This window comes from Hemitrygon akajei, chromosome 10, assembly GCF_048418815.1.
Source record: "Hemitrygon akajei chromosome 10, sHemAka1.3, whole genome shotgun sequence".
Classification (NCBI taxonomy): Eukaryota; Metazoa; Chordata; class Chondrichthyes; order Myliobatiformes; family Dasyatidae; genus Hemitrygon; species Hemitrygon akajei.
Window position 1 is genome coordinate 67,296,321 of NC_133133.1, and position 25,084 is coordinate 67,321,404.

General features: G+C 41.5%; 1 long non-coding RNA gene across 1 annotated transcript in view; it reads right to left on the minus strand.

The window, feature by feature from the left end:
• Nucleotides 1-4,687: 4,687 nt before the first annotated feature.
• Nucleotides 4,688-25,084, minus strand: part of LOC140734079 (uncharacterized) — a 37,578-nt gene continuing 17,181 nt past the window's right edge. Inside the window, exon 3 of the long non-coding RNA XR_012100466.1 lies at nucleotides 4,688-4,926. This is a non-coding gene — a long non-coding RNA (uncharacterized lncRNA). The remainder of the gene's footprint in view (nucleotides 4,927-25,084) is intronic.

Below are 25,084 nucleotides of genomic sequence, written 5' to 3' on the forward strand. Positions count from 1 at the left end.
ATGTTTCAAACCTAGTTGGATCTGCAATTAAAGTATGACCATTTAAGTAGCAGAGACAGGCAAGTCCTAAAGATTAGGAGCACGTGAAGTTGAGCAAAATTGCAGGGCGTTTTAAGGCATTGAAACAAAAGGTGAAAAATGCAACAAGTGCCTTTAGGGAGGTTCTCAAACAAGGGAACCAGCATAATGTTGAAGACTTGACAAACCATACACACTGCAGAAGAAAGTGCAGACTCTGAAGGAAAGCACAAAGCAAAGTAACATTTTATACTGTATCACTTACCATATACAAGTTAAGCTGTGTATCATAACAATGTGCTATTTACTCATGTGATAGCAAGGACAGAATGCTTGAGAAACAGCCAGTGTTGTTAGCTTGCGTATACACAACACAGGTACGGTCAGAGACTTGATCCAGGCGTTACTGACAACATGCCAAGCTCCCAGTCAGTGATGGAAATCTGTGTATGTATGTCAAAGGCATACACTGTGGTGAACAGTGATAAAGGATTGTCTTACAGTCCAGGAGTGCCCCTTTATTTAATGAAAGTCAAGGTGGACGGGTTTACTGGTCACTGCATGGTTAACAATTATAAGCAGACTTGCCTTTGATTTTATCTAGTTATGTATAAATATATACCATTCTGAGATGCTTTAGGTCATATTTGTAGATTTGAACTGATCTATGAATATTCCCCTAGATTGTGATCAGAGAATATTATGGATATTTGATGTTTTCACTATAACACATTGAAAAGATCAATATTTTTACACTTCATGGAAATGTAAATAGAGTTCTTGAGAATATTGATTTTGTGATTAGAACTGTGGATATCTTTATTGTTTACATTTTAAGTTAGTGACACAAGTGAGGATTTGTTTTGTTAAACATATGTGTGCAATGAGAAGGAGTAGAACTTTGATCTTTTAAACAAAAGCATGATTCAGCCATGTAGACCTATCTCAAAAATGCTGTGGATCACTTGATGGATCAACTTGATTTCAACTGAAATGTAGTTTAAATTAAAGCTGCATGGTCTTGTTTTGAATCAACTTCAGCATTTTCAAAGTGGTTTTTTTTTTCGGTTACTGCTTCTAAAATCAATTCATGAGCCAATAAAAGCCACACTGCTCAGCCAACCAAAAGGTTTGAGATTCCCCTAGAGGTGTTGGAATCGTGGAACCTTTTCACTGGATCTTTTCATTGTTGATCTTGCATCAAGCTGAGGAAGAAAGGTTCAATCCCCAGATCGATGTTGATAGTGAGTGTCTACAGAAGCAGGCAGCATAGCTTATGTTCTGTCATAGTCATTGAGTTGTACTACAGCCATCTCTGATGATGTGCTCCATTGGGAACTTGCTTCTCTTGGATACCAGAATGATGAGAGGACTTTGTACATTGACTTGTTTCAAGTGGTAGCCCACTGCACCTTGCTCAGAATTGACTCCTTTTTCAAAATGATGTTGGCAGCAATCATCAGAAATTGGAATAACACCTGAAATTGCAGCAAGTCAGACAGCAACTGTGGAAAGGGAAACAGAATTGACATTGATTCTGAAATCACAACTCTGTCCCTCCGTCCACAGACGCTGCCTGACTTGCTGAGCGTCTCTGGCACCTTTTTCCTTTGTTTTGATTTTTCAATTTTTGATCAGAAATTGGAATTTAAAATGGATTTAAAAAACAGAAAGGGAAGACTGCTCCTGTCCACCTGCACAGGTCTTTGTTTCCAGAACACCATCTTTAATAAGCCTAATTCTCTACCGCTGCTTGCTTAAGTTTTTATTGTGTGTGAATATTACAAAGATTTAGTTATGCTGTAGTTCAATTTTCTTCAGCAGAAGTTGATATCTGTGCAGTAACTTGATGAAAGTGCCTGAAGAAAGAAAGAAGAGAATGATGATGTAATTTATTGAGGTTTGTAACCCTGTGCTCTTTTGATAATTTTATCTGTTCTGTATTGTGCTTAATAAATAAAATATTCCTCTATTAAACTTGATTTCATGAGGTTAACTGGTCTGTCAAATTGAAAAACTCAGCTTTCATTGTGGCCGTAACGAATTCTGGCCATTGTAAATTATATGTCAGTCTCTAATTCTGAACACATGACAGTTCTGAATTTGTTAAATATTTAATGATATGAAATGAAAAATTATGGGTCATATTAGGTTATTTCTGATTATTTAACCATCACGGTTGTATTGTAATGAACTGGCACCTTGCATGGATTTTTTGATTAGATCTAGTCAGGAAAGTTTTTCACTCAGAAAATAAAGAATCTTGTCTTGTAATTGAATAATGCTGATCAAATGATGAGTTATTAAATTGAGTGGTTTGGTCTTCTCTGAAACTAGCACCACAAAGACTTTTGTTTTGTGTGTGGGAAGGGATATATTGACAATCCAGTTGGGAAAGTCCCAAAGGTCTGACAAGGCCTGGCCTAGAGATCCTTTGATACTAATAGAGAATACAAAGCTCCAAGGAACCTGCTGGAGGTAACTTATATCTCGTTTTTAAATTAAGTGATTTAGTGCAATGTATATGTATACAATTTCTTTTCTATAAGATCTTTTCATTGTATTTACTTATTTAAAAGCATTGTTTTTGAAATTTTCAATATTTTCTACCTTTTCAATGATATGTTTATTTTAGATAGTTTATCATCAGTTTTGAATGCCTGTGAATGTTAGTGACATGCTGAGCAAATGGCTAAATTGTCAAAACATTGTTGAGTGTTATGGTTGGCTGTTTTTGGCAAGAAGGTTTTATATTCCGTTGTTCCTCACCAGTCAGAGTCCTGCTTTGGGAATATGATTCTCAATGTTGTGTCCAACAATAAGAGATACGAGGCTTTGGCAAAATCAAAGATCCCAGATGAACTATAGGCTCAGAGGGCTAAACTGTCTCCTACAAATGTATAGAGGCACAAAAGACTGCGATTCTAAAATCTGGGGCAACACTGATAATGATGACCCAGCAGTCAGGAAGCATCTAAGGAGGGAAATTGTTGAGACACTTCATCCCCGAGACTCTGAAATGTCAGCTGTTTATTTCCCTTTGTAGATGATGCCTGACACAGAATTCCTCCAGCACCTTGTGTGTTGCTTCTAAAAGTGCATGATATTTAAGATAAAATATAAGAAGGTAGAAAACAGACAATACCTACCACACATTCAGTAACTCGCCATCTTTTTAAAAATCACTGCACTACTCAAAGTGTACATTCAGGTCCAAAGGGAACATTCCAGACATTTTGAACATTTTTTTTTAAAGCCAGCAGTTCACACCTTCTACTCAAAGTGCAAACATTACACATTCTGACCTTCTGAGTTCCTCCATCATTTTATGTGTGATACTGTAAAACTTGACGGTTTTCAGTTCCTGGGTAAGTTACAGATTTGTTTTAGTGCATTGCAAGTGGAGAGTCCAGCACTGTCTACTCCATGTAGTGTGAGGAGAGAGTGGACTTTGATTGCATTTCTTTTGACAGTGTTTGTTTATAAGTTTTGTGCAACTGTGGATGTGTCTTGCAATGTCCTCTTTATAAAATTGCAAAGGAGTTAACAAGATGAAAATGTAACTCAATGAGCTCTCAAGAGCCACAGTGGATTCTTTTTGAAAGAGTTTCATGGGTATATAGTTATGTAAATTCAGACGTCCTCATGTCCACATCATTGGTCTACAGATGTCCTTCATCCCATTTCACCATTACTGGTCTTCCAGCGTGGAGCAGAGGTCTAAACTCTGGATGTCCTTCAACCCCACGTTCACATCTCTGGCCTTTTCAGCATGGGGAAGGGGTCTGGACTCTGAATGTTCACATCCCTGTTCTTTTCAGCATGGTGCAGAGGTTTGGACTCCAGATGTCCTTCGTCCCCATAACCACATTGCTTTCCTTCAAGTACGAGGTGGATGTCTGGACTCCAGATGCCTTTTGTCCCACATCCGCATTGCTGGACTTATAATGTAGAGTGTCAGGTGGAGCACTGAGCTCAGACTCCTGCACAAACCTGCCCCTAAACCCTCTGACCTCAAACTCCTCCTTGTCCCTGTCCCTAAACCATAACTTGGCACTTAGCACCCTTTACTGTCTCCAAACCCATCCCTATGAGCTTAAACATCTATGTCTAAGTCACAGCATTTTATTCCTATCAATGATCTCCATGCTTGTTTTCTACTCAATAGGACCAACTCATGGCCCTTTCTCAGTAGCCTTGTAAAATTTTCCACACAATGTATTCATTTTTCATTTTCAATCTTTTTTTATTGATTTAAAAGAATAAGGATAAATACTAGTCAGAGGAGAAGTTATCTCAAATACATATTTCAATAATAGTACAAAGAAAGGAATATACACTGTCAAAATCATATATAGTATTAAGCTAATATTTTTTTTAAAATACATCTCCTCTTAACAATTCATAGAAAAAAAGACTCAAAAATTTCTGTTATTGAGAGAAATACACAATGCATTTATCCACTTGGTTTTTGGTGGCCACAGGGGATTTTGCCTCCAGCACATCTGCAGGCAGCGCACTCCCAGATATCAGCCACTACACCATGTAGGAATCAAATTATTTACAAATATTTTAATGAGGCAAATGAGAAGCACATAATTAAAACCATTAATCTAAATTAAAATTGTTAAAAGAAAACTTACAATTTCTTTTATCCCCCCCCAAAAAACATTAAAATCAATAAGGTTTCAAATTCTGACTGAGCTCTATCATTCAGCTGCAAGTGAAGGTAGTGGATTACTGTGATTGATGATAGATCATCTGATACTTGGTTCCATCTCACAGCAGGTCAGGGTAATCTTGTGTCTTCACTTCCATTGGAGTAGCAGAGTACCACTGCCTCTCTTCGGGACAGCGAGCCACTGTCACCACGGCTCAGCCCATTGACTTCTCAGAGATATGGTGTTTCTTGAATAAATATGAACAGTGTTAAACTCTACTATCACCCATGAGATTCCAAATACTGTAAACTGAACATAGAACAGTACAGCACACGCGCAGGCCCTTCAACCCACAATGTCGTTTCTGACCATGAATCCGATCCAAATTAATCCCACCGGCTTGCACAAGGTGTTGGCATCTTTGTTTTCTGCCAGTTCATGTGCCTGTCAAAATACCCCTTAAACACTGATATTGTACCTGCTTCCACCACTCCTCTGGCCATCTTTTTCCAGGCACCTATCATTCTCTGTGGAGAAAAAAACCCCATAAATCTCTCTTAAACTTTCACCCTCTCACCTCAGAGATTTTCTCTCTTTTATTTGACATTTCCACCCTGGGTAGCTACCCGATTTATGCCTCTCGTAATTTTATATATATTTCTGTCTAGTTTCTAATACTCCAGAAAAAATTATCCAAATTGGTTCAAGCTCCTTATAGCTAAATACTGGCAACCTCCACTGTACCCTCTCCAATCCCTCCACAACTTTCCTGTAATGCAGTGATCAGAACTGCACACAATACATAAAATCAGAATCAGAATTGGGTTTTCTGTCCTTTGTTACGTATTCAGGCAACAATAAATATATGTGAGTTAGGCAAGGGTTTTTATAACAAATAACATGTTTATTAAACACTGAAAACAAACCCCCAAAAGTAAACAAATCACTAACGTAACCGGAAATCAGCTGCTGTGCGGCAGCTTAAACAGTTCTTAAAGCGATGCAGCTCAAACAGTTCTTAAAGTGGTGTTGCAAACACAGTTCTTTAAAATGGTATTGCCAAAAGTTCAAAATGCTCACAGTCCATTTTAAGAGGGAGAGACTTTTTAAGACGATTTAAATTCTCTTTCACGTCATTTTTCTTCAGTCCCCCGAAGTCGAACTCTTCCCACGAAGAATTTTATGAAACGTAACGGCTTAAAGGCACTGACCTTTCCTTTATCACCATTCTCAAATCCTTTCTGGTCATCCCAGGGATTAACACAAAAATAGTCAACGAAATCCTTCCGAATAAGGATCAAACAAGGTCGAACCTGTTTCACCGTCGAAATTCGATTCTCCTCGATCTTTAACTCCCGAACTCCGATCTTCACTCTCCACTGATTCTTAACCAACAGTATTGTGAAGAAACTGCTGGCAATGACCTTTTAAGCTTTAGGCATTAGATAAAACTTCATCTTTCAACTAAACTGCGTCATCACATTAAATCACGCAGTGGCATGAAGTCAACATGGCAAATCCAGCCACGAACTGCCCCACCTCACAGGGAGGGGTCCTCCTCTTATACCCTGTAAAAAAAAAACCTGTCACATGATCTGTACTGGCGGGAAAATGACATCACTCCACCATCACAAGACCATTACCTCAAGTCCAGTATAGCTTCAACCCCAGTCACGTGACAAGGGTACGACTGTCACGTGTCACGAGTATGTAACACCTTTAACAAAGAAAATTGGGAACAACAAAATAGGCTGTTGGTGAGTGCTGTTAGTCCAACAATGCCATTGTTTGAATTCAGCATCATTTTAAAATTGTATAATTAACACTGGCATAGTATAATTGGTTTCTATAGTGAAACTGAAAGGTCTAAAGAGAAGTTCAAGTAAATAAAAAAAGAGAAACAAAATTTGTTAATAGCTCAGTAATGTTTGCCTTTTAGTCAACATTTTGAAGAAATTCTGACCGTATTTTGAATAGTGTAGTTCTCCAGGATCACCAATGAGATGAAATAATAATTATTGGGCAAAATTAGGCTTCCAGTAAGATGGTGTTCATTCAGGGTCCGGTCAAAGATGTATTTGTTTGTCTTGTATATCTTTGTCACAATCACAAGCCAGTGCTCGATGCTAAGAACATCAAGTACTTCAGGACTATCCCATCAGCGAGTTGCTCGATAGCAATGGAGCTGGACTTATTGCATAACATTGTGGTGTTGTCGTTTGGATTTGTTATGTACCATTGGATGATGCACAATCCAAAAAAGGTGTGAGTGATTCTCCTGGATATTTTTGTTGTGATTGCAAGACCCTGTGGCACATTGGTAATGTAGAATACTGCAAATATGCTTCACCGGTTCATTGGCAAAACCAATGGCAGGGGATCTGTGTTGCCTCGGTTGTGGTGAGGACTAGGCCACAGGGTTCAGGGTTGCCTGTTTTAGTCGCCCGGGGGGTGGGGAGGGGAGAGAAGCCACTGAGGCAGTGTGGAATCTTGTGTGAGTTGGGGGCTGGCCCCTCCTTTCTGTGCTGATCTCCTGTGTTCATTTGTTGCTGCCCTGGTGTTCACTTGGTGCTGCTCTCCAGTGTTTGCTCAGAGGAAGAACAAGCTGGACTTATCATCAATCTACAGTCATGCCACTCAGGGATATGGGCTATATCTTTTTTTTCTTTGTGATTGTATGTTTTTCTGAAACCATAACTATATGTGCTGTTGTTGTTGGTAATATGTTTTGCTCCTTAGCCTTTGAGGAACACTTTTTTATTGGCTATATTTATGTGTGGTTGAATGATGATTAAACTAGAACTTGAATGAGATGAAATATTTGAGAATGTGATAGAAATAGGAAAATTACATAAGGAAACTGAATGTTATCTAACAAAGAGTTAACTGGATTGGAATTATTTCTGAAGAGTTGAGAAAATAGGCGGCATGGTAGCATATTGGCTAGAAACACAGAAAACCTACAGCATAATACAGGCCCTTTGGCCCACAAAGTTGTGCCGACCATATCCCTACCTTAGAAATTACTAGGCTTAACCATAGCCCTCTATTTTTCTAAGCTCCATGTACCTATCCAAAAGTCTCTTAAAAGACCCTATTGTATCTGTCTCCACCATCGTTTCCGGCAGCCCATTCCACGCACCCACCACTCTCTGAGTAAAAAACTTACCCCTGACATCTCTTCTGTACCTACTCCCCAGCACCTTAAATCTGTGTCTCCTTGTGGCAACCATTTCAGCATTGGGAAAAAGCCTCTGACTATCTACACAATCAATGCCTCTCATCATCTTATACACCTCTATCAGGTCACCTGCCATCCTCTGTTGCTCCAAGGAGAAGAGGCCGAATTCACTCAACCTGTTTTCATAAGGCATGCTCCCCAATCCAGGCAACATCCTTGTAAATCTCCTCTGCACCCTTTCTATAGTTTCTACATCCTTCCCGTAATGAGGCGACCAGAACTGAGCACAGTGCTCCAAGTGGGGTCTGACCAGGGTCCTATATAGCTGCAACATTACCTCTCAGCTCTTAAACTCAATCCCACGATTGATGAAGGCCAATGCACCGTATGCCTTCTTAACCATAGTGTCAACCTGTGCAGCAGCTTTGAGTGTCCTATGGACTCGGACCCCAAGATCCTCTGATCCTCCACACTGCCATTCTGCCTTCATATCTGTGCAATGCTTTTCGTGACAGTGATCAGGGTTTAATTCCTGCCACTAGCTGTAAGTATGTTCCCCATTTGGATTTCTTCTGGGTGCTCTGTTTTCCTCAAACATTCCAAAGAAATATGGGTTAGGTTGAATAAATTGTGGGCGTGCTCTGTTAGCATTAGAGGTAGGGCGACATTTGCAGACCGCCCCCAGACTGTGCTGGTTGTTGATGTAAATGATGCATTTCACTGGATGTTTCAACTTTTCATTGTACGTGTGACACATAAAGCTAATCTTTAAAATGTGAGTGCATCCACACGAAGCATAAATCAACTGCGTGAAATTCCTCAAAAGGTAGCTAGGTGCTATTAACACATTTTCTGGTAAATGTTAGGGCGGGGAAAAAGAGTTCATTGACAGCTTTTACTTTGAGATGGGTATGTCCTTGACAATACTGAACAATTAAGAACACTTAATAGTTCTATCAGCCCCTGAGCTCTTGTAAGCAAGTAAGTTTATTTGTATAGCACTTTTCAAGCACAATGCAGTTCAAAGTGCTTTACATAGAACAAGATATAAAAATCAAACATTAAATTTCAGACAATATATAAGAGAATAAAATCACATGAAAAATAGATGTGATAAATAGAAGTTACAAAGTAGGACATTCTAATTAAAAGCTACAGTGAAAAGAAAAGTTTTAAGCTTTGATTTAAAAGAGCTTAAAGTGGGGACAGTCCTCTGAAAGGTTATTCCAGATATCTGGAGCATAGTAACTAAAAGCTGCTTCACCATGTTTAGTTTGGACCCTGAGGACGGTAAGCACACCCGCCCTAGTCAACCTGAGAGCTCGGGAAGGTTCAGAATGCAGCAAGAGATTGGAAATGTATTTTGGCCGGAGACCACTCAGTACTTTATAAACCAATAGTAATATTTTAAAATCAATCCTCTGAAGACAGTGTGATCTGTTATTTCATGCCGATGGACTATTGCAGGGCAGCAAATCATACAGCATTCACACTAACTGGGCTTTGGAAGGGAGAGACATCCCAACCCCACGGATTTGGGGAGGACCAAAGTCATACATGCCCTAGACGTACGAAGCCTGAGAAAGGTGGGTTTCTCACAGCGGACTCCTGTGGCTGTTAGCAAGGAACTAACGAGCGCATTTACAGAGACGCCCAGTAAAAGGGGTTTCATATAGATGCAAAGAGTTTCTTTATAAATGTCGTAATGGACCTGGAGTTTTGTATTCCACCAGCTGTATTCAGCTTTTTGTCAATCTCTTTTTAGAGTTTAATCAGTGAGGTGTTTCTCAATACTGCTCTTTTCTTCCCAGAAACTAATTTATACTTTTGTAGGGGTGATTGCATCTGGAATTTTAGAGTTGAGATGGTCTACATGATCATTAAAAGAGGCCGGAGAGAAGGCAGGTGTGGGAGAAAAAGCCTGTGTGAATAATACTTGGTGTTTTCAGTGCTAGTGAATAGTAGCATAGTAATTTTAAAGAAAACACAGAAATGATCTGAAAGAGCAACATCGGTTACCACAGCCTCAAAAGTGTTACGACCTTCGAAAATGAGTAGGTGAAAGGTGTGGCCCTTGCTGTGTGTGGGCCTTGCCACGTGCTGTGTCCATAGTTATCTAGGATACAGAACAGTTCATTTGCTGTCATGAATCATATGTCCATGACCCTTCTGTCCATGAATCATAGTTTCCGCTCATGATTCAAAAAAATGTGACAGGATTTTTCAATGTCAACTGAAGTTATGTTAGTTATGACTGATATAAATTCACACAATGAAACAAATGAGGAAGCTGCACTGAAGAAGAGGTCTCTGATTTCTGTAATTACTTGGTCAGAGTGGCTGTGGAGGATAAGGAAAGGAGTTTCTACTTAAGTAATGGATCATTGATCTATGGGGAAATTAGATGCTTAAAGTCAGAATTCGATTAGGGTTATGCACACTTGTACCTGTCAGAGAAAATGAAATTAAAGGCAGCAAAACTGAGATTTACAAAATACAGAGCTTGTTTCCTTTGAACTAACAATTCAACTCTGACATTCAAGGATGAGGAGTAAGTACACCTTGTTGGGATTATCCACAAGATTGATAATATTAAAAGGAAACTGAAGAATCTTCAAATTTCTAAACCTTCTTGATGATACAGTGAACAGGAGATTTTTAAAATCAAGTATGTATCTTTTGCTTTCTGTATTAGGATAGAAAAGATTTTCAAAATGATGCTCAGACTGAAGTACTATATATATATACACACACACACACACACAAAGTGAAGACCTTTTAAAGGATAATGATCAAAGAAGGAGTAATATAAAGGAAACCACCAGATGTGTGCTCATGAAACCAAATGTTCACAATTGTAAACCCAAGGTTATCTTAAGCAAGACTAAGAGAAAATTATGAAGCAAGATCACTGTCCACTGAGTGATCTGTCGAGAGTGGCTGACTGATAAACTAATTCTTGGTGTAAAGACCCCAAGTTTGGAAACTGCAACCAGCTGAACCAGATCCTCCTCCCCACCTCTAATCTGCTGTTCCCCATGTTACATGACTTGCTGCAACCATGGGGCATATTCCTTTTTGTTTCTTCTATTTGTGCTGAACTATAAGCTGGACTGTTCACTGAGATCTTTAGCCTCTTGCAGGTATTCAATTCAACCAGTGCCTCAGAAGAACATGGCAACCTGCCTCAATGACTATCATCCAGTAGCACTTACATCCACTGTGATAGTGCCTTGAGAGGTTTTTTGATGAAACATATCAACTCTTGCTTGAGAAGTGAAATAGATCCACTCCAATTTGCCTAGGTCCACAGCAAATATCATTTCATTGGCTCTTCACTCAACCCTAGAACAGCAAAGATGCATACATCAGGATGCTCTTTATTGAATCCAGTTCGGCATTCAATACTAGCATCCCCTCAAAACTAATAAGTAAGCTTCAAGACCTTATCCTCAATACCTCTTTGGACAATTGGATCTTTTGTTAACAATCATGACTTCCCAGTTCACCAATATCACTTCCGATTCCACATGAACCACCTACATTGCACACTGGGAACTGATGTTCTTTATTATATACACACTTGATAACACATTGTTCCCTTTTAAAGAAATACAAACACAATACCATATCCCCATTAACCTGCAAGAAACAATAATGCTTTCCAACAAAGCTATTACATTAACTTCAATTGTAATGAGCAAATACAGTCCCTTATTCACCTTGTAGCTCTCAATCAGTCTCTGAGATGATCCCTTTTGGACTACTACTTGTTTCCACAGACGTCTTGCTTTCACTTCAGCAACACACACAAAATGCTGGAGGAACCCAACAGGCCAGGCAGCACCTATGGAAAAGAGTCAACAGTCGACTTTTCAGGCTGAGATCCTTCATCAGAACTGGGTCTTGCTTTCACTTGCTGCAATTAATATCAGTGTCCTTTCGAGAAATCTGATGTACATGTTCATTTCTTTCGCATCCTTCTGCCAAGATCCGATCTGTTAGTCTCTGTTCTTGTTCTTGCTGTGTGACTGTAATTCACTCATGTGCCTCATAATGGAGTCCTGGACTATATCCATGTGATCAGTGAGTCTTTGCACAAGTTCCAACTGATTCTGTCTCAGTTCACAGAGCTCCTGCTGATGGCTGTGTATCATAGATAACAACCCCTCCTGTTAGTTTGTGTTGAACTGCTGCTGCCTTTCTAAGCTTGGGGATTGCGTAGTCTCCCCACCTTCCTTTTTATTCTTCTGTTTCAACATCGGAGGGGATATTGGAGATATTTTTGATTTCCATTCTTTAAGTGGAACTTGATGAGAGACAGATTTTGAACCAAAGCTGCATGATGTGGAAGCAAGACTGGCCACTTCTTCATCATGATCTCTCTGTTCAGCTCTGGCATCCTGACTGTCATGCTGGCGTAGCTGGTACAGATGCATATGGAAGCTGGAGTCCTTGTGCTTCTACTGCATAACCTCTCTGGATCTCTCATGGACGCTGTTACGAGTTGCTCAAGTTACATTAGGGTAAGCATCCAAGGCCTTCAAAGATATCTGTACTTTACTGAGTGTTGCCTGGTCACCTTTGGTTTGAGAAGCCACTATGAAAACTCTTTTCACCAGGTTGAGACTTTTGCAGTCAGACCTAATATTGGCTGTACTCACTTTTCAACAGTCAGTAACTGTGCCTACAGGGGTTGTCCCTTGAAGGTCACTATACAGACTCCTTTTATTGGAATGTTCCCTCCATTATAGCCTGTCATTTTAAAATTCATTGGGTAAATCTTGCTCTTTACTTTGAGAATCTTGTAATCTGCCATGGATAACAGATTTACCTGGGATCCGCTGTCAAACTGCAATGGATTTACTGTCTCTTTCACACTCACTGGTATGATCCATTCTGTTTTACAAGCACCAGCAGTCTGCAAAGAATCTACAAAGACTTCCTTCATTTCCTCAGTAACTGTGTGCACCTTTTTCTTGGTTGTCCCAAGACTGCAAAATGACTCTTCCCACAATTATTGCAGGACTTTCCATAAGCAGGGCATGTCTTTGGCATGTGTCTTCTTCCATATTTGATGCATTTACTGTTTGAACCTATCTCTTTGCTATGCTGTTGCTTTGGGAAATGCCTTGTGCTCTGCCCCTCTGTTTTCACAGCATGCACTGTTGTTACTGTCCTGTACAACTCCTTGACTTACGGTTATATGGTCTCTGCTGATTTACACGTATTCACAGCCTTCCTAGCATCTCATCTTTTTCATGGAACAGTCTTTCACCATCTGGGATTGCACAAACTATTTTGTCTCTAACTAGTGAGTCAGTAACATCTCCAAACTTACGGGGTTTACTCAGTATGTGAAGCTCAGCCTGGTCAAAGCAGACACTTCATTTCTGTTCACAGGAGAACTTGTATCTCCCAAATGTGATGCTTTTCAATGGGACAAAATACTCCTCAAATTTTGTTGTCAGAGTGTCCAATTTAAAGTCTCTCTCATCAATTTGAAATCTGTTGTAGATGTCCAAAGCATCTTCGCCAATTACATGTAGAAAGATGGCTGCTTTCAATTTTTCCTCTGTACCTCCGGCTCTGCTCACTGATGGCTATATATTGAATCACTGTTTGAGGCAATTCCAGTTATCAGTTGGGTTGCCAGTAAACTGCACAGATGCTGGAGGACTTAGCTTATCCATTGAGGAGATTTTTAGGTTCTCATCTCAATTTCCTGATGAACTTTGAGACAGTGTGTGCTCTTGTCAGCAGCTTCTTTCCATCAAGGCCTAGCATCTCTTTCTTAGTCATTCATAGTATTCAGTTATGCTTCATATTTAGGCCTCATGCCGACTTCTGACACCATGCTATGTTTGTTCTTGCTAAAAGACAAACTTTGCATGGGTTTTCAAATGCCAGCACATTTTTTAACAATTATAGTTCCTTGCTCCACACTTTAGTGTGGGCTCCCAGTTCATCAACGTCACTTCCAGTTCCCTGTGAACTGTCTGCATTGCACACTGGGAAATGAAGTTCTTTAATATACACTCATAATAACAGAAGGCAAATTTAAAATGTCACAAAAAAGGAAAAGATGGAATACAAAGGTAAGCTAGCCAATAATATTAAAGATGATACTAAAAGCTTCTTCAGATATGTAAAGTGCACAAAAGAAATGAGTGTAGATATCAAACAGTTGGAAAATGAAGCTGGAGACGTAGCAATGTGGGAGAAGGAAATGGCAGATGAACTGAGTAAATATTTTGTCTCAGTCTTCACTGTGGAAAACTCCAGCAGTATGCCTGAAGTTCACGAGTGTCAGGGGGCAGAAGTGAGTGAAGTTGCCATTATTAGGGAGAAGGTGCTTGGGAAACTGAAAGGTCTGAAGGTAGATAAGTCACCTGGACCAGATGGTGTACACACCAGGATTCTGAAAGAGGTGACTAAAGAGATTGTGGAGGAACTAGTAATGATCTTTCAAGAATCAATTGATTCTGATGTGGTTCCAGAGGAATGGAAAATTGCAAATGTTGCTCCAATCTTCAAGAAGGGAGAGAAGCAGAAGAAAGGAAATTATCTGACCTCAGTAGCTGGGAAGATTTTCGAGTGGATTGTTAAGGATATGGTTTCAGGTGACCTCAAGGCATGAGATATGTAGGCCATAGCTTGTATAGTTTACTTAAGGGAAAATGTTGCATGACTTCTTCTTCTTTTTCTTCTTCTTCTTCTTCTTCTTCTTCTTCTTCTTCTTCTTCTTCTTCTTCTTCTTCTTCTTCTTCTTCATCTTCTTCTATTTCCAGCAGTTTAGATGCATCTAGGCATATTACTGCCCTCTGCAGGATGTACAATTAATTACAGAATTTCAAGAAACTCAAATTCTCAAATATAAACTAGTCGCATGTAGAAACAGAATAATAAACTTTTCAATCAGATGGTGGTTCTCTTGGTGGCTAAACCAAGATTTGATAGAAGAACAAAATAACTTTAAGTCAGACAGCCTCTTGAACAATATTCTTCTTTCAATTTTATATTGATGACAACTCAGCAAAACATGCTGAACTGTCTCTGGACTACCACAGTCACATAATCCAGTTGGGTGTTTTCCTATTATCTTTAAGTAATAGTTAGCCCACAATGCCCCAACCTAAGTCTTATTAATTTATTGTTAATTTATTATTTTTGCATGACTAATTTGTTGGAATTCTTTGCAGAAATAGCAAGTAGGATAGACAAAGGTGAATCAATGGATGTTGTGTAATTGGATTTTCGGATGACCTTTGATAAGGTGCCACACATGATGCTGCTTAACAAGTTAAGAGCCCATGGTATTACAGGAAAGGTACTAGCATGGATAGAGCATCGGCTGATTGGAAGGAGGCAAAAAGAGTGAATAAAAGGAGTGTTTCCTGTTTGGCTCTAGTGACTTGTGGTGTTTCACAGGGGTCTGTGTTGGGACCACTTCTTTTTACATTATATGTCAATGATTGAGATGATGGAATTGATGGCTTTGTGGCCAAGTTTGCAGATGATACAAAGACAGGTGAAGGGATGGGTAGTTTTGAGGAAGTAGAGAAGCTACAGAAGAATTTAGACAGACTTGGAGAATAAGCAAAGAAGTGGCAGATGGAATACAGTGTCGGGAAATGGGTGGTCATGCACTTTATTAGAAGGAATAAAAGCATAGACTATTTTCAAAATGGAGAGAAAAATCAAAAATCTGAGGTGCAAAGGCACTTGGGAGTCTTTGTGCAGGATTCCACAACTGTAAACTTGCAGGTTGAGTCTGTGGTAATGAAGGCAAATGTGATATTAGCATTCATTTCGAGAGGACTAGAATATCAAAGAAGGATGTAATGTTGAGAATTTATAAAGCATCAGTGAGGCATCACTTGGAGTATTGTGAGTAGTTTTGGGCCACTTAACTAAGAAAGGATGTGCTGACGTTGGAGAGGGTTCAAAGGAGTTTCACCAAAATGATTCCAGGATTGAAAGGCCTGTCATATGAGGAGCGTTTGATAGCTCTGGGCTTGTACTCACTGGAATTCAGAAGAATGAGGGGTGACCTCATTGAAACCTATCAAGTGGTGTAAGGTCTCGATAGAGTGGATGTGGAGGGTATGTTTCCTATGGTAGGGTAGTCTAAGGCCAGAGGACACTGCCTCAGAATAGAGGGGTGTCCTTTTAGGATGGAGATGAGGAGGAATTTCTTTAGCCAGAGAGTGGTGAATCCATGGAATTTGATGCCACAGGCAACTGTGGAAGCCAAGTCATTGAGTATATTTAAGGCAGAAGTTGATAGATTCTTGATTGGTCAGGGCATGAAGGAATATGGGGAAAAGGCAGGAGATTGGAGCTGAGAGGGCTAATGTAACAGCCATGATGAAATGGCAGAATAGACTCGATGGGCCAAATGGTCTAATTCTGCTCTTATACTTTATGAACTTAAGGTCTAAGAAAATGGTTCTCGGTGTTGTATATGGTGACAGATATGGATTTTGATAATAATTATGACTTTCATCTTTAAACTTTGAAAATCACTTACAGCAATAATTGCCGCAAAACAAGAGCTTGTTGCAAACTCTACCCTTATTGTAAAACCTTCCAGAGAACTGAAATCTCTAAATGCCATACTGCTGATCAGTACAGTTTTAAATTGCACAGCCAACCATTGCTGTCCAAATCATTTCTCTGCAATAGATTTTCTGTTTCATTGGAACTGGATTAAAATTTCATTATTAATTCATTATTAGTCTTGGGCAGTGACTCAATAGATAGGCTCTGATAAAGTGCCACTGCACTGCCAATGGATGCAGTACTGTACTCTTCTTGTGCTCTATGCAGGCCATCTTTTACTTGCTTGTTCGCAACTCAGTCCTTCCTGCACAATTTCTTTAAAGGATAATTTGTCTCAAAAGATAAAATTCAGACTTGGAGTCCACCACCACTTTTGAAAAGCATTGCTCCTGATCCTCATTAATAGAACAAAGAACAGTACAGGCCCTTTAGCCCATGATATTATGCCAACATTTTAATTTAATCCTACCCTCCTACATTGTCCTACAGTTTTTGATCATCTATATGCCTATCTAAGAATTCCTTAAATGTTCCTAGTGTATCTTCCTCTAACACCTCCTGTGTCAGGGCATTCCACACTCACCAATCTCTGTGTAAAAACTTACCTCTGACATGCCCTTATACCTTCCTCCAATTACCTTAAAATTATAAACCCTCATATTATCTATTTCTATCCTGTGAAATAGACTCTGGCTATCCACTCGATCTATTCCTCTTATCACTTTATACACCTCTATCAAGTTGCCTTTACTTCAAAGAGAAAAGCTCTAGATCAATCAAGCTATCCTGGTAAGACATGCTCTCTAATCCAGGCAGTATCCTGGAAAATCTTCTCTGCACCCCCTCTAAGTGTTGCATGGAATTTCAATTCACTTTGCAATTTAACTTCCATCTGTGAACGGCAGAAACATTGACATAATGTGCAGGTTGCAGAATGCACTCGCGCATGGGTTGTTTGGCAGCCAGGACATGCACCATATATTTGTAGCATTAGCAGCTGAAATGGGTCACCTTTCCTGCTTTGAATCATCATGGGGCAATCACCAGGAACAAGGTATTCTTTGTGCTCCATTTACTGCAGCTGTGTTTAAGCTGTGTGAGCTTTGAATAAGTGCTGAGGCAATAATGGATGTATTTTGGAAGGCATTATTGTGGCTACAATAGAGGGAAGGCTGTGTGTATTTGTGTCTGGATGTGAGTGGTATGTTGTGTGTGTGAGTGTGTGTGTGTGTGAGAGAGAGTGTGTTCCTACTTCTGTGTTGAATGTTAGGTATTTGAATCCTGCTGCTGCAGAATGCTTCTATTCCAAAATTGCATTTGCTAATTAGATTTAGAGAGGTCAGGGCATTCAGCTTCAGAAAGCAAGTGAAATGTTGCCACTTCTTTCCCCATAGTTCTCAGGCCAAGGGAAATTCATTCCTGCTGGTGATCTCTATGGTCACCTCCTCTTACCTATGCTTCGCTTCAGTTCTGGAGGAGCGACTGACACTCATGCACAGCAAACAAACTTTTAACTACCCATGTGCAGGAGTTTGTGCTGAAGAAGTGTTGTGCACTTCCCCACTTTGAATAATTACCCTTGCAACTGCTTCCATTGAAGGCTCTACAGACACTCCCAGCAGCACTTTTTACGGCTGCAACACTAATGCCAATTAGCAGAAGTGGGTCCGCAGTGCAGGATATTTCATTAACCATGCAGTAACAAGCTAAAAGAAGTGTTGACACTTAACTGGCAAATACCCTTTTGAACAAGGCTGTAACTGATTTCTTTGTCTCAGCTGAGCCTGCATAAACACGCTGAATAGTTAACCTTGCAGAGCAGGTTTAGTACACCTAAGAAAAAATGAATTTCTAGGCTATTCACTTTGTTACAGATTGAAGAAAATTGTGCTTTACGGCTTACATAATACTTAATTATATTATGACATTTTTGAAGCCACTCAGAGTGATAATTGCAGTTCTAAACTGGTGTTAATTAGTATGTTACATATCATTACAAGTTTTACAAAACCTATGATCTATTTTAGGATGAAATCCAAAGCCATTGGAGTGCTTTCTTAAAATAAAACATAATACCAGATTGGGCAATGCCTTGCTTCACTTAAGGTCACAAGGTAGTCCTAAATTCCCAATTGGATATTCTGCTTGTGTGTTGAACTTACAAGTGAATGAAACTGAGGCTCACTGTGAATTGGGGAACTGTTTTGTTGAACATCTCCGCTCCATTTGCAACAAGGAGAATTTCTTGGTGTGCAACCATTTTAATTCTTATCGACATTGCCATTCCAACATGTTGATCTATGGCCTCTTCTGCCATGATGAGGCCACTCTCTCAGGGTGGAGGAGCAATGTCTCATACTCGACTAGGTAACCTCCAACCTGATGGCATGAACAGTGATTTCTCCTTCTGGTAATTTTTTTCCCTTCCTCTTCCCTCCTTCTATTTCCCACTCTGGCCACTTACATCTTCTCGTCATGATTATTTGTGATTATTTCCCTGTTACCACTAGTTCCTTTCCACAGATTTGTTTTAAAAGACATTTTCCATTTTATCTGTACATTTCTCTGCCCAGTGAAGCAGTAGAGGCTACCTCATTAAATATATTTAAGACAAGGTTGGATAGATTTTACCATTTGGATAGACTGTGCCTTATCTTACCATAAGGCAACAATTATACCAGTGCCTAAGATGAGTAATGTGAGCTGCCTCAATAACTATCACCCAGTAGCACTCACATCGACAGTGATGAAATGCTTTGAGAGGTTGGTCATGACTAGACTGAACTCCTGCCTCAGCAAGCACCTGGACCCATTGCAATTTGCTTATCACCGGAATAGGTCAACGGCAGATGCAACCTCAATGGCTCTTCACAAGGCATAGACCACCTGGACAACACAAACACCTATGTTAGGATGCAGTTCATCGACTATAGCTCAGCATTTAATACCATCACTTCCACAATCCTGACTGAGAAGTTGCAGAACCTGGGCCTCTGTACCTCCCTTTGCAATTGGATCCTTGACTTCCTAACCGGAAGACAACAATCAGTGCGGATTGATGATAACATATCCTCCTCACTGACGATCAACACTGGTGCACCTCAGGGGTGTGAGCTTAGCCCACTGCTCTACTTTCCTATGACTGTGTGGCTAGACATAGCTCAAATACCATCTATAAATTTGCTGATGATACTGCATTGATGGTAGAATCTCAGGTGCTGACGAGAGGGCGTACAGGAGTGAGATGTGCCAACTAGTGGAGTGGTGCCGCAGCAACAACCTGGCACTCGATGTCAGTAAAACAAAAGAGCTGATTGTGGAGTTCTGGAAGGGTAAGATGAAGGAACACATACCAATCCTCATAGAGAGATCAGAAGTGGAGAGAGTGAGCAGCTTCAAGTTCCTGGGTGTCAAGATCTCTGAGGATCTAACCTGGTTCCAACATATTGATGCAGTTATAAAGAAGGCAAGATAGCGGCTATATGGCATTAGGAGTTTGAAGAGATTTGGTATGTCAACACTCAAAAACTTCTACAGATGCACTGTGGAGAGCATTCAGATAGGCTGTATCACTGTCTGGTATGGAGAGGCTACTTCACAGGACTGAAAGAAGCTGCAGAGGGTTGTAAATCTAGTCAGCTCCATCTTGGGTACTAGCTTATAAATTATCCAGGACATCTTCAAGGAGCGGTGTCTCAGAAAGGCAGCATCCATTATTAAGGACCTCCAGCACCCAGGGCATGCCTTTTTCTCACTGTTACCATCAGGTAGGAGGTACAGAAGCCTGCAGGCACACACTTAGCAACTCAGGAACAACTTCTTCCCCGCTACCATCCAATTCCTAAATAGAAATTGAACCATTGGACACTAGCTCACTTTAATATATTATTTCTGCTTTTTGCACGATTTTTAATCTATTCAATATAAGTATACTGCAAATTATTTATTTATTATTATTTTATTTTGCTTTTTTTCTTCTATATTTATTACGTATTGCATTGAACTACTGCTGCTAAGTTAACACATTTCACATCACATATTGATAATAATAAACCTGATTCTGATTCTGATCCGGGTTTTTGCATAGTAGGGGAATTAAGGGTTATGGGGAAAAGGCAGGTAGGTGGAGTTGAGTCCATGGACAGATCAGCCGTGATCTTATTGAATGGAGGAGCAGGCTCGATGGGCCGGATGGCCTACTCCTGCTCCTATTTCTTATGCTCTAAATCCATGTAATTAAACTGTAGTTTTAAACTTGAAATTAAAATCATGACGTAGAAGACAAATCTTTGCTGGATTTTGATAATAAATAGTTACAAGCCAATCACTTTGTTCTGTTGCCGTAATCAACCACATTGCAAATTACTGTATTTTATAGAGTTCCAGTGGCCACTATTAACATGATGAGTTTGATTTTGTAATTTGATTGCATACATTTGTGGTTATGATTCAAAACTGATTCATTAGATGTGAGTATCTTGGTATATCATGAGTCTGCAAGAAGCACTTTATAAATACAAGATTCCTTTATTGTATTATTTTTCAAAACTAAACTTAATATTTTTTTCCTTTTGGTTCTGTACAGGATGTATATTTTTATTTTCAGAAATATTGATGCATCCAATACTGCAGCAGGCATGGCAATTGCACTCGTGATTATGCATTTGTCAGCTAATTATCATTTCATTGTGATCATATTTAACTCCATCCTTTTTGTCGTAGTGCATGTCATAACTTGGACACAGCACAGCAATGCTTTGCTGCCTGTTTGCATTTGGCCTTGCCTGAGAAATTGGACAGTCGAGTCAACCGACTGAGGACTAGTGGTATTCATTTTATATATAGCTGTTCTTTTCAGCCAAGTGTCGGCTTTGTTTTCCATTTGAGAGTTTTAGTTAACGGCCCTGTTTGGCCAAGCATTTATTGTTTTCTTTTCCCTTTAACACTGTTTGTCTGAAAATATGTGAACTATCAACCCGATTCAGCGTCTCTCACTCGGCACCTAGGCTATATCTGTACCGGGTGACAGCAAGTCTCGACCACACAAAGATGGACCCAGCAGAGAGAGAGCAGCTGACCATAGAGAGTCGCTGAGAGTCACTGGTCAGGTAGGAGACAAGCTCCAGGCAATGGAATCTGTTCTCAGGCAATGAGGCAGATAATCTCATGCTGACAAGCCCAGTCTCATCTGGAGGAACAGATATCATCCCTAGCTGCAACGGTTGAACAGATCACCGTAGACAATCGGACTCAGGTGTCTGGGATCTCTGCACTCACGGCTGCCGTCCACGAACTTATTGTGAACAACCAGCATCAGCAGACGGCCATTAACATTTTTGCCAACACAATTCAGCAGCCTCAGGTCAGCTTAGTCCCACCCCCAGCATCTCACAGGTCCTCCTTTTCTGCTGCCCCGACAATCTCTGCTACTAATGTTCCCACTCCCATGCCAGGACCAGAGCCAACTTCCGTGTCTGTACAGAATCAAGTATTCCACCACCAGGTAGATATTCTTTCTGGTAATCCCAATGGTTGCAGGAATTTTATTACCCAATGCAAGCTGACATTCCAAGCCCAGCCTGGTCGTTTTGGTGATGATGCGCGAAAATTGGCATACGTGGTCTATCTTCTTGATGGACCTCCACTCAGCCTGTTCAACGCTTTACGGGAGCAAGGATACCCCGCAGCCCAGTTGTTCCGACATTTCGTAGTGGAGTCAAGGAAGGGTTTTGATCTTCCAGTACGGGATCAGGAGGCTCCCCGCCAACATTTGGACCTGTGCCAAGGCAGAGGAATGGTGAGAGCCTATGCAGTTAAACTCTGTACCCTTGCAGTAGAGACGGGTTGGAATGAGAGATCTCTCATCACCGCCTTCCAGCGTGGACTTATCACAAGGCTTCTGCATGAGATCGCTGTCCGGGGCAAGCAGGATAGACTGGATGACCTGATTAATCTGGCTATTTGAGTTGACAACCGGGTGACTGAGTGGCGCAGGGAAAAAATGTTTCAAACTTCCTATGTGCTGTCTGATCACCGTCTTTCCTCTCCCTCTCCCCTTTCCTCACCACCCACCACCCAAGCCCACGGAGGGGCCCATGCAAGTGGAGCGCATGTGCCTGTCCCAGGAGGAATGAGAGCAGTGCCGGAGAACAGGTTCCTGCCTCTATTGTGGTGATCTAGGACACTTCCGGGAAGCATGTTCCAAGCGTCCAGTGAAAGAGAATACCCATCAGCGGGGAGGGGAATCCTGACGGGTCGGTTCTCTCTTCAGTCAGCTTCCCCTCATTCTGTAATGCTCAAAGCTTCCTTGTCGTGGAGGTCTCAGACCCACGAACTTAAGGCGTTTATCGACTCTGGTGCAGCCGGGAATCTTACGGACATCTCTCTCGCTCAAAGATGGGGAGTTCCAACTCAGGAATTAAGAGAAAAGATCAACGTCAAGGATCTACAGTCAAACAGGTATGGTGCTTCATGGGGTTTGCAAACTTTTATCGCTGCTTCATCTGGAATTTCAGCTCTATCGCGGCTCCAGTAAATGCTCTCAGCAAGAAGACCTCGGCAGGATTCCATCGGACAGACGATGCCCAGCAAGCATTTTCGGAGCGAAAGTGATGTTTCACCACTGCCCTGCTGCTGCAACGCCCAGACCCAACCCAGACATTCATTGTCGAGGTGGATGTATCCGATGTAGCATTGGGACTGTCCTCTCTCAGCGCTGGTCTGCGGAGAGCCGGCTGCACCCTTGTGCCTTTCTTTTCCATCGCTTGACTCCGACTGCTGGAGGGGGCAGAGCATCCATTCTTGATCTGAACAGATCACAACAACCTCTCTTACATTCAGGATGCAAAGAGACTCAACTCTCGTCAAGCCCGCTGGGCTCTCTTCTTCACACAGTTCAGTTTCATCCCGGCAGCAAGAATACAAAGGTCGGCGCTCTCTCCTGGCAGTTCGACGGATCTGAGGACAATGCCGATCCAGAGCCCGTTCTTCCTCACCTGTGTATCGCTGCTCCAGTGATCAGGGGAATAGAGGCAGAGGTGAGGGCTGCCCAACAATCAGACCCAGGCCTGGATGGGGGAGCTCCCAACCGGCTGTTTGTCCCTGCTGCAGTGCATTCCAAAGTGTTGGAATGGGGTCACTGCTCCTGTCTGGCTGGACATCCAGGAATTCAATGGACTCAGGAGTTTATAAAGTGATGATTTTGGTGGCCATCTATGTCCTAGGATGCCCATGACTTTGTATCTGCCTGTCCCACCTGCGCTCGGAACAAGACATCACACCAACGTCCTGTGGGTCTTTTATGTCCACTGCCTGTGCCCCACTGCCCCGGTCCCACCTCTCAGTAGATTTCGTCACTGGTCTGCCACCCTGTCTAATGGAAACACCACTACTTTGGTCGTTGTGGATCGATTTTCCAAGGCTGCCCACTTCATTGCCCTCCCCAAACTCCCATTGGCTTGTGAGACTGCCACACTCACGGTTCAACATGTGTTCAGGCTCCATGGCTTTCTTCAAGACAGTGTCTGATCGTGGGCCACAGTCCACTTCCCACCTTTGGAAGGGTTTCTGCTCTCTTGTAGGAGCCACATCCAGCCTCTCGTCTGGCCTCCACCCCCGAAGCTAATGGCCAGAGTGAGAGAGTGAACCAGGAGTTGGAGACAACCCTGCGCTGCCTTGCCTCTTCCAACCCCGCGTTCTGGAGCTCCCAATTGGTTTGGGCAGAGATCGCCCACACCTCCAGTCATCCTCCACCAGTATGTTTCCCTTTGAATGCCAGAAGGGATTTCAGCCCCCACTCTTCCCTGATCAGGAGATCGATGTAGGAGTTCCTGCTGATGAACAGCTGATCCAGCGCTACAAGGGCCCTGGAGACTTACCAGGGCTTCTCCTCTGTGCGCCGAGAAACAACATTCTCGACAGGCTGATCGGCTCCGTCGACAGGTAAGGCCATTCAAGCCAGGAGAGGAGGTCTGGTTGGCATCAAGGGATCTCCCCCTGAAAGGTGAGAGCCAGAAATTGGCACCACACTGCGTGGGATCGTTTGTAGTGGAAATTTGCTGTCAACAAGGTGTCATATAGATTACGTCTACCAGCATCACTGAAGATCTACCCAGTATTCCATGTTTCCCAGCTCAAGCCAGTTACTACCTCTCCCCTGGCCCCAGTCACCCCACCTCCCCTCCTCTCCGCCTGGTAGATGGTTTCCTTGTCTATACAGTGCTGCGCCTCCTGGCATCTCGCCGGGTACGTGGTAAAGTCCAGTACCTTGTGAAGTAGGAAGGGTATAGTCCAGAAGAATGTTCTTGGATCCCAGTGAAGGACATCATGGAAAAGTCGCTGATCCGGGACTTCCAGTAAACATGAATCTGTGGCGCCTCAGGGGGTGCGCCTAGAGATGGGACCCTGACACAGCCATGGATTCGACAGCGCAGTGGATGCAACAATTGTGCTTGTGAATATGCACGTGTCAGCTAATTATTATTTCATTATGATAGTATTTAACTCCATTCTTTTCGTCGTAGTGCTTGTTGAGACTTGGACAGAGCACAGCAACGTTTTGCTGCCTTCTTGCATTTGGCCTTGCCTGATAATTGGACAGTCGAGTCAACTGACTGAGGACTAGTGGAATTCATTTTGTATTTAGAAGTTCTTTTCAGCC